General features: G+C 38.3%; 1 pseudogene; it reads left to right on the top strand.

Annotated features, from left to right (window-relative positions):
• The first annotated feature begins 1,241 nt into the window (after window positions 1–1,241).
• Window positions 1,242–9,235, top strand: LOC127661283 (cholinesterase-like; annotated as a pseudogene).
• Window positions 9,236–9,489: the final 254 nt, after the last annotated feature.

The raw sequence follows: 9,489 nt of genomic DNA, 5'->3' as shown, positions 1-9,489 counted from the left end.
TTATACAAATATTTCAGCTCTGTAGGTCAGTACAATGCATGTGAATGGGTGCCACATTTTTTATGCTCTAAAAAGCAAATAAAAGAATCATAAAAGTAATCCATATGACTCTAGTAGTTATATTCATGTCTCCAGAACTGATATGATAGGTGTGGGTGAAAATGAAACAAATCAATATTTGTCAATTTTTGCTAGACAATCTTCTCCCTGCCCAGCAGGGGGCGATATACAGAGAATAATGTGAATCACCAAAAACACAAGAAGAAGAATGTGAAAGATATCTGTTTCTAATCCACAGGTATAATTCGCTTCTGAAGATATTGATTTATCCAATGGAGTCTTATGCTGACTTATGTGAAGTTTTTTTTTAAAAGGTTGGCACCCTTTCACCAAAAGAGCAGAGAAATTCTTCTAAAAATCTTCACTTGAGTTCAGCAGATGAAACAAAGTCATACACATCAGTCATGAGGGTGAGTACATGATAAGAAAATACACATTTTGGGGTGAACTACCCCTTTAATGGCTCTTGTCAGATCTGGATGGAATTGTCAATATGAAGAAAGGTTTGGAATCATGAAACAAAAAATAAATGTAGCCTAAAACTGAAAAAAAGAGCATTAAGTCTTTTTTTTAAACTTTTTTTTTAAGATCTTCCCATTTAATGAGGGACAATTAGCCTTTTCTTGTCCTGCACACATGCATTTTAACATAGGAGTCATATACTTGTGCAGATATGAAATAATTATAAGAAACTGTGAACAAAGTGATTTGATGATGTTCAGGATTGTGAACGCTGACACACATCTGTATACAACTACACATTGTCAGGATTCATGCATACAGTAGACAAGTTCAGTGACACTTCACATAATATTTTTACGTGCACTACAGAAAAGAATTGGGAATAAAATGCAATTTTTCCTGTGTATATTCTTTGAAGCTTCAGTTTTCTTCATCGATTTATTTTTTGTAATAAAATGTTGTGCATATGAGCTGACATCACTTCTGTAACAGCTTTGAATTATATATTTTTTTTATCCGTAGTTTTAACTGTACCCAGCAGCTAAACAGTTTGCATAAATACATTTGATTGATTCAATCAAATGTTGATTGAATAAGACTCAATAAAATGCACTCACCCAAAAGATGCTGGTTCATGTTTTGGAGAAGTGTGTAACTGAACTATGGACAGTCAAGTTTAAACATGCACGCTCTTTCGGAACTGAACAACAGATCACTTGATGGCCACCGTCACTGTTGTTAAACTCACCGCTGAGTTTTGCACAGAGATGGCTCAGATGATTTCCACCGCAGTTTTATCAAAATCATTTGGAAGGTCAGATAAAAGTGATTGTCTGGCCTCATCGCATCACTGACTTACATTTAATAAAGAGATTGCATTGTACTGGGAGACTCTGAGAAGTGGTGGTAAGCAAGAAAACCTGCCGGTACTCTGTAGGCAAAATTAGAGAAGTGCAGGTACTGTGCACAGCCCCACTTCAAGCACTTGTTTGAATAGATGTATTCACAGGGACTGTTTGTTTCCACTGTGTTCTAGAATGTTCATAACTGTTATTTTGTTCACAACAGCAGTGTTGGGGAAGCTTCTTTGAAACTGCAGATTGCCATGCTACTCATAATTTAGTGAAATTAGAATCAAACTTCCCTTTTAGAAAAAGTAGTTAACTACTCTTCAAACACATTTAAGCTACTTAATTGGGTTTTACTGTATATATTTGTAAATGTATAACAATGTCATTATATAATTAAAAATAGTCTGGCAGAATTTTGCTACTGTTTGTGGAGGGAAAGTGGAAGAGTCACTCTTAGATTCAGATATGACGTGATAAACTATTATTGCTACAGGCAGACGTCACGAGGGTGATGAGTTTCCTTGAATAAAAACATTCTGTATGGCCTCTGTCTGCTCAATATGTGTATATGTGGGTGGTTTTGTAGCGGTTTCCTGAGCCCATATCGATTTTGGAGGAAAACATATATTGACAGATGAAATCATGCCCAGTTTTATTAAATCATCTACATAAGTTTAAAAAAGAGTGAAGGCCTGAGATCTATGTTATATTCTGTGCTTTATAAAGCCATTCTTAACTTCAGCATCAAATTTAACCCTGTTCACTTTCTTAAAGCACTATTCATTAGTGCAAAGAAAGAAACAAAATCTTTCATTTAAGTAACTTGTGCCACCTTTGACACAGCTTTCCTTTTTGGCTTATGTCAACCATTTGTCTGGCTCCATTTTGGTACAGAACGCCTACTTTTCACCATCCAATCAATTCCGGATAGACAAAATCATGGTCCCATATTTTTTTCTTGTTGAATATCCTGTTACACTAGGAAATAGCATAGGTAATGTTCGAAAAATAGTCAAATGGATTGCAAAAGCCGTTTCATGTTGACTTTAAGACACATTTTCAGATTGGTCTTTGCAAAAGTGATTGTACTAATACTAAGAACTCTAACAGAAGTCCCCAAACATATTCCTCTTGAGTCTCATTGAGATCTACTTCAGAGAATTCTGACAGCTCAATCCAAATGCCTGATTTCTTTCAGAGAAAGGTTCTAAAAACCAGTGTGTGTGTGTGTGTGTGTGTGTGTGTGTGTGTGGGCGCGCGTGAGTGTGTGTGTGTGTGTGTGTGGGCGCGTGAGTGAGTGTGTGTGTGTGTGTGTGTGTGTGCGTGTGTCTGTGTGTGTAAAATAGGACAAAGATGCAAGTAAAAAGGGAAACAAACTTGTCAGAAGGCTTGGGTCCAAGGGGACAAACTGAAAAAAGGCAAGGAGAGTGTCTTATCTTCTCATTTCAACCTGTGCACACCAGAGATTTGCTATTTTGTTTTTCTCCATTGTCTGGTAGATAAAGTGCCATGAGTCTATAGGGATCTCTTGACATTAAACATGCCATTTACATGAACCTGATGCTGATGTTATGATGCTTCTGTCTGATGGAGAAAGCCATTTTTAGTCCATTCTCTGATATAGCTCCAATAAAAACTTTTTTTTTTTTTTTTTGGCTTGACCTTTGCACCCTCTTTATCCTTCTTTTAAAGCTGTGTGATATAGCTTAATAATAATAATAATAATAATAATAATACATATATATATATATAATATATAATTTGGTAGCATTGCCTTTAAATTGGTTGCACTTGGGTCAAAACATTTTGGGTAGCCTTCCACAAGCTTCTCACAATAAATTGCTGGGATTTTGTCCCATTCCTCCAGACAGAACTAGTGTAACTCAATCAGGTTTGTAGGACTCCTTGCTCGCATATGCTTTTTAAGTTCTGTCCACAAATGTTCTATCGTATTGTGGTCAGAGCTTTGTGATGGCCACCCCAATACCTTGACTTTGTTGCCACAACTTTGGAGGTACACTTGGGGTCATTGTCCATTTGGAAGTCCATTTGTGACCAAGCTTTAACTTCCTGGCTGATGTCTTGAGATGTTGCTTCAATATATCCACATCATTTTCCTTCCTCATGATGCCATCTATTTTGTGAAGTGCACAACTCCCTCCTGCTGCAAAGCACCCCCATAACATGATGCTGCCACCCCCATGCTTCACATTTGGGATGGTGTTCTTTTACTTGCAAGCCTCCCCTTTTTCCTCCTAACATAACGATGGTCCTTATGGCCAAAGAGTTTGATTTTTGTTTCATCAGACCAGAGGACATTTCTCCAAAAAGTAAGATCTTTGTCCCCATGTGCACTTGCAAACTGTAATCTGGCTTTTTTTATGGAGGTTTTGGAGCAGTGATTCTTCCTTGCTGACCAGCCTTTCAGGTTATGTCGATATAGGACTTGTTTTGCTGTGGATATAGATACCTGTCTACCTGTTTCCTCCAGCATCTTCATAAAGTCCTTTGCTGTTGTTCTTGGACTGATTTGCACTTTTCACTCCAAACTACATCAATCTGTAGGAGTCAGAATGCGTCTCCTTCCTGAGCAGTATGATGGCTGTGTGGTCCCATGGTGTTTATACTTGCGTACTATTGTTTGTACAGATGAAAGTGGTACCTTCAGGCATTTGGAAATTGCTTCCAAGGATGAGGCTTGTGGAGGTCCACAATTTTTTTTCTGAGGTCTTGGCTGATTTCTTTTGATTTTTCCATGATGTCAAGCAATGAGGCACTGAGTTTGAAGGTAAGCCTTAAAATACATCCACAGGTACACCTCAAATTCATTACACCTCTTATCATTAGCTAACTGGCTAATTGTCTAACGGCTTGACATTATTTTCTGGAACTTTCCAGGCTGCTTAAAGGCACAATTAACTTATTGTATGTAAACTTCTGACCCACTGGAATTGTGATGTAGTCAATTAAAAGTGAAGCAATCTGTCTGTAAACCATTTTTGGAAAATCTACTGGTGTCTTGCACAAAGTAGATGTCCTAAATGACTTGCCAAAACTATAGTTTGCTAATATGAAATCTGTGGAGTGGTTAAAAAATGTGTTTTAATGACTTCAACATTATATATATATATATATATATATATATATATATATATATATATATATATATATATATATATATATATATAGATATAGATATATGAGAGAGAGAGAGAGGTAAACAGAGAATGTCAAGGCTTGTTCAAACTGACAAATTCTTAAAAGAAAAAAAAAATAAATATAAAAAAATATTTAAAATATTATCAGTAAATAACAACATAAATGTTGGCCTGTTCGTATAGCTCCATAAGACTACATAAGACGAAATATAGTGCATGAGTAGAACTGACTTTTGTGGTGTCTTAAAATATTTATTTTCCTTTTTGGAGCTTTACAGACATGATCACATTAAACAATTCTTATATGGGAAAGCACATGAAGGTTCTTCAATATTTATCCTTATGTGTTCCAAAAAATGTAAATAATAATAATAAATATATATATTTTTAATTAAATCATACATGTTTGGAATGACATGGAGGTCAATAAATGTTGCCAGAATGTTCATTTTAGGGTGGACTATTCCTTTAAGGAAAGTACTTCTTATCAATAACATGGAAGCTCAGTGTTCTGGGTCAATCTGTCTGGTGCAGGCAGGCCATATTAATCAAGCAGGATTTACTCACTATCACAACAAGCAATCGGGGTGTCTAATTTTAGAAAGAAAAAAAAAAGATTTATTTTCTTGGAGCTGAGTAATCTAGAAAAGGAGAAGGGTTGACGGGATTGTCGGGTGTCTCATCGTATTGAGTGAGTCATAGAGAGCATTTGTGCTTTCCTCTCTATCTGGAGTAGGCTGAAACCGCGGTGTCATTATTAGCTGTCTGAACATTGCTGCCTGCACCTGCCTCAGTTGTGCAGCAGTGTAATGTTACAATATGTTGATTTGGTCTCAAGGGAGATCCAACCTTTAGAGTAAAAATACTGTAATGATGTCATAAAAGGGTTGGGAAATGGGCTGGGTGATATATAGATTATTCATGATTAGGGCTGAAATATTTGGACAAAAGTTTAATTATAATTATTCTGTAAAATGTTATGATTTGAACTTTGATATGATAAACTTCAGATTCTGTGATTTGCATTATCACTCAAAATGCAGCAGAAGTACTGAATTGTTGGAAAATATAACTGTTTATATTAGTGCATATAAATGAACATGATTAAATATCAAGATTTCATATGTAAATACAGTCCGCCTTGATCGGGCAAAAAAACATCTGGGTCTTGTATTAATGCCTTTTCTTGATATTCCTCCTTCGATGAGTTTCTGTGTTAAGTTTTGCAGTGCACATGCCTTTGCTAAATAGAATATGTGTGAATGGGTAATGACATTCAAAACCAGCCTTTTTTTTTAATTCCTTGAGATTTCAATGACTGCTTTTATGGCTGATAGATTTTATGGCTCATAGATTTCTTCATGATTTTTGTTTATCAGCCTAGAAGACACCATGATTGGCGCTCACATCAAATCCACTCTGTGAGTTTTAGCTTTTCTACTCCTCCAACCAACAGCAGGACAAGAAGAACTGGTCGTCTCCACTGACAAAGGCAAAGTCCATGGTGTAATAATTCCTGTGCCAGGTGGCTTAGTGTCCGTGGCAGCCTTCCTTGGGATCCCCTATGCCAAGCCTCCATTGGACATGCTTCGCTTCAAACGACCTGAGCCTGCTGAGGTGTAGAGCGGGATATGAGATGCCACTCTTCCAGGAGCCAGATACTGTGTACCCAGGAGCTGAGATGTGGAATCCCAACACCAGGATTAGTGAATATTGCCTGTACCTCAATGTATGGACCCCCTTAATCCACTTCCATAACAAAGCCAAGTCCTTAGCACCAGTTATGGTGTGGATCTATGGTGGAGGTTTCTCCACAGGTACTGCCTCCATGGATATGTATGACGGGAGTTTCCTCAGCCAGTCACAAAATGTGGTGGTGGTATCTTTGAACTACAGGGTTGGACCATTGGGATTCCTGTCTCTACCTGAAAGTAAGGACATAAAGTGGAATGCTGGTCTTTTTGACCAACAGTTGGCTCTCAGCTGGGTTGCAAAGAACATTGCTTAATTTAGGGGTGACACATCCTCCGTAACCATGTTTGGGGAAAGTGCTGGAGCTGACTCTGTAGGACTCCATTTCCTTTCGGAAGGTAGTCATGGCCTGTTTGCCCATGTAATTCTCCAGAGTGGCAGTCCTAATGCAGTGTGGGCGGCCGTGGAGCCAGCTCAGGACTGGAACCGTTCACTGACTCTGGTGCAGCTTCTGAACTGCCCACCTGGACCTACTGAAGTAGAGACCTGCTTAAGAGCAGTTGAACCTGAGAAGTTAGTCAGTCTTCAATATGATGTCATTTTTGACCCCGTCATCATAAATGTGCCCTTTCCTCCAACAGTGGATGGAGAGTTTCTCTTGGATATGCCTAATGTCTTAATAGAGTCAGGATACCGCAGGTATGTTGAGCATGGGGGTAGTGGCCGATTGTACCTGTTTGACCATCGCTCTAGCTTCAACCCTTGGCCTCAATGGATGGGGGTAATGCACAGGGATGAGATCCCATTTGTTTTTTGGATTCCTCTGAACAAGATTTTGGATTCTCTGAGGAAGAGGAAACTATGAGTCACAGGATCATGGAATATTGGAGCAATTTTGCTAGAGTTTGGTGAGTGTAAATCTTGTAAATTTTAAAGGAATAGTTCGCTCAAAAATGAAAAGTCGAGAATTAATTAATTCATTTTCTGTACCAGGTTATTCTGTCAACTCAACCAAAGGTCCCTGGCTAAAACAATTGTTTTTGATAATGCTTTTACTGATGAAAGTTACATAACATAAATTATGATGAAATCAAAAATAGTATGCCATGGATCAGTAATTACTGAATTAAATAATTTTTAAAGAGGGATAAAAATTACAATTTTTACCTATGATTTTGGAGCAAAATTACAGGGGGAAAAATAATAACCTAAGAAAGGTGACAGTGTCATGATTTTAATTTGTAAACATAGATAGGTTTGTGTATTACTAAAATCAAGTGACTTCAGTATGCCGTGTTATACAGAGTGTTAAATACATGTTAGATTCTGGTTCTGAATAAACTTTCCTTGTAGTTGTTTTTTATTTTTATTTTAAGGCTCTAAAATATACAGTATATTATCCTTTTAGAATGTGGTTCTGAATAAACTTTACTTCCCTGTGATATGGAGCTCTCAATGCGGCTCCATCCAAAAATTTCAAAAACTAAATATGGGTCACATGGTATGAAGCTAGTTTTTTTTGTTTATCAACACAAACATCTAGTACAAATAATGAAATACAAATAATGTTGAATCTAAAAATGTACCAATATTTATTCACATAAAAAAGCTAAATTCTCAGTTTTAAGAGTCCAAAAATACACTATTATTAAGAAAAAGTTTGTAACTAACTTTAGTTAGTTAAAACGCATGTCTAGTGTTTGGAATTCAGAAATGTACATCTGTTCCCAGGCCAGTGTGGAGATGTAATCTCTCCACCTAATCCTGGGTCTTCCCGGAGGCCTCCTCCCAGCTGGATGTGCCTGAAACACCTCCCTAGGGAGGCGGCCAGGGGGCAGCCTTACCAGATGCCCAAACCACCTCAACTGACTCCTTTCGACGCAAAGGAGCAGCGGCTCTACTCCGAGCTCCTCACGGATGACTGAGCTCCTCACCCTTTCTCTAAGGGAGAAGCCCGCCACCCTTCTGAGGAAGCCCATTTCGGCCGCTTGTACTCGTGACCTAGTTCATGACCTAGCCTTCATGACCATAGGTGAGAGTAGGAACAAAAATTGACTGGTAGATCGAGAGCTTTGCCTTCAGGCTCAGCTCTCTTTTCTATAGAGCGAGTGCAATACCACCCCCACTGCCCCGATTCTCCGGCCAACCTCCCACTCCATTGTCCTCTCACTCATGAACAAGACCCAGAGGTACTTGAACTCCTTCACTTGGGGCAATACCTCCTTCCCTACCTGGAGTTCCCTACCTAATGCAAATCAATGTTATTTACATTTACATTTACATACATTACATTATCCAAAGCGACTTACAGTGCACTTATTACAGGGACAATCCCCCCGGAGCAACCTGGAGTTAAGTGCCTTGCTCAAGGGCCCAACAGTGGCATCTTGGTGGTGCTGGGGCTTGAACCCCCGACCTTCTGGTCAGTAACCCTGAGCCTCAACCACTGAGCCACCACTGCCCAAAAGTGGACACATAGTATGTTATAAAATACTATTGAATCTGATGGCATAATAAATAAAATAAATAATGCATAGTTGTGTATTAGTCCCTCAATACATTATTTTCTTATTTTAACTACATATTTGTTAACTTTTGTATGAAAAACAATATTGGTACTGTGTTGGATCTCCAATGTATCTTGTTTGTGGAGTTGAGAATCATGGTTTTATAGGACTGCTAGGTGTTCTTTACAAAAGCATGTAATTGAGTCATTTCATTGATTTTTCTTCAGAAGGCTGTGTTGTGTTGGGGCAGTAATGTATTGATATAACTCTGCTCCATACATAAACTGACCTTTGAGATGATTTCATTGCTCGATGTTACAGGGACCCAAATGTCAAAGGAGTGGATTGGCCGCAGTTTACACTGGAACATCAGCAGTACGTGGTGCTCAACACTAGCCCATCACAAACACTCCGGATGCTTAGAGCCCAACAGTGCAAGATCTGGGACAGCTTGATGCCAAAACTGCAGTATGTCACAGGTGAGGGAAACGGAACCACAGATTGAGAACAGCCACATTTTTGACCACATAAACAGCAAATCATGAAACATCCATGTTACCATTTCTGGTAACTTGTCAACTGGTTTGGCTGGAAGACTAGCTGAATGACCAACTTAACAACTATACATCCAGCTTGGCTAGGCTGGGAGACCATCTAAATGAAATTATTAGTTGATGCTGATAATCTATGAAACCGATAAAGCAAACATGCTGCTACTACTCAAGTATAATATGTTTTTCATGCAACAATCTGTGATTG

Source organism: Xyrauchen texanus, chromosome 21 (assembly GCF_025860055.1).
Source record: "Xyrauchen texanus isolate HMW12.3.18 chromosome 21, RBS_HiC_50CHRs, whole genome shotgun sequence".
NCBI lineage: Eukaryota > Metazoa > Chordata > Actinopteri > Cypriniformes > Catostomidae > Xyrauchen > Xyrauchen texanus.
This window is presented reverse-complemented; position numbering and strand designations above follow the sequence as displayed.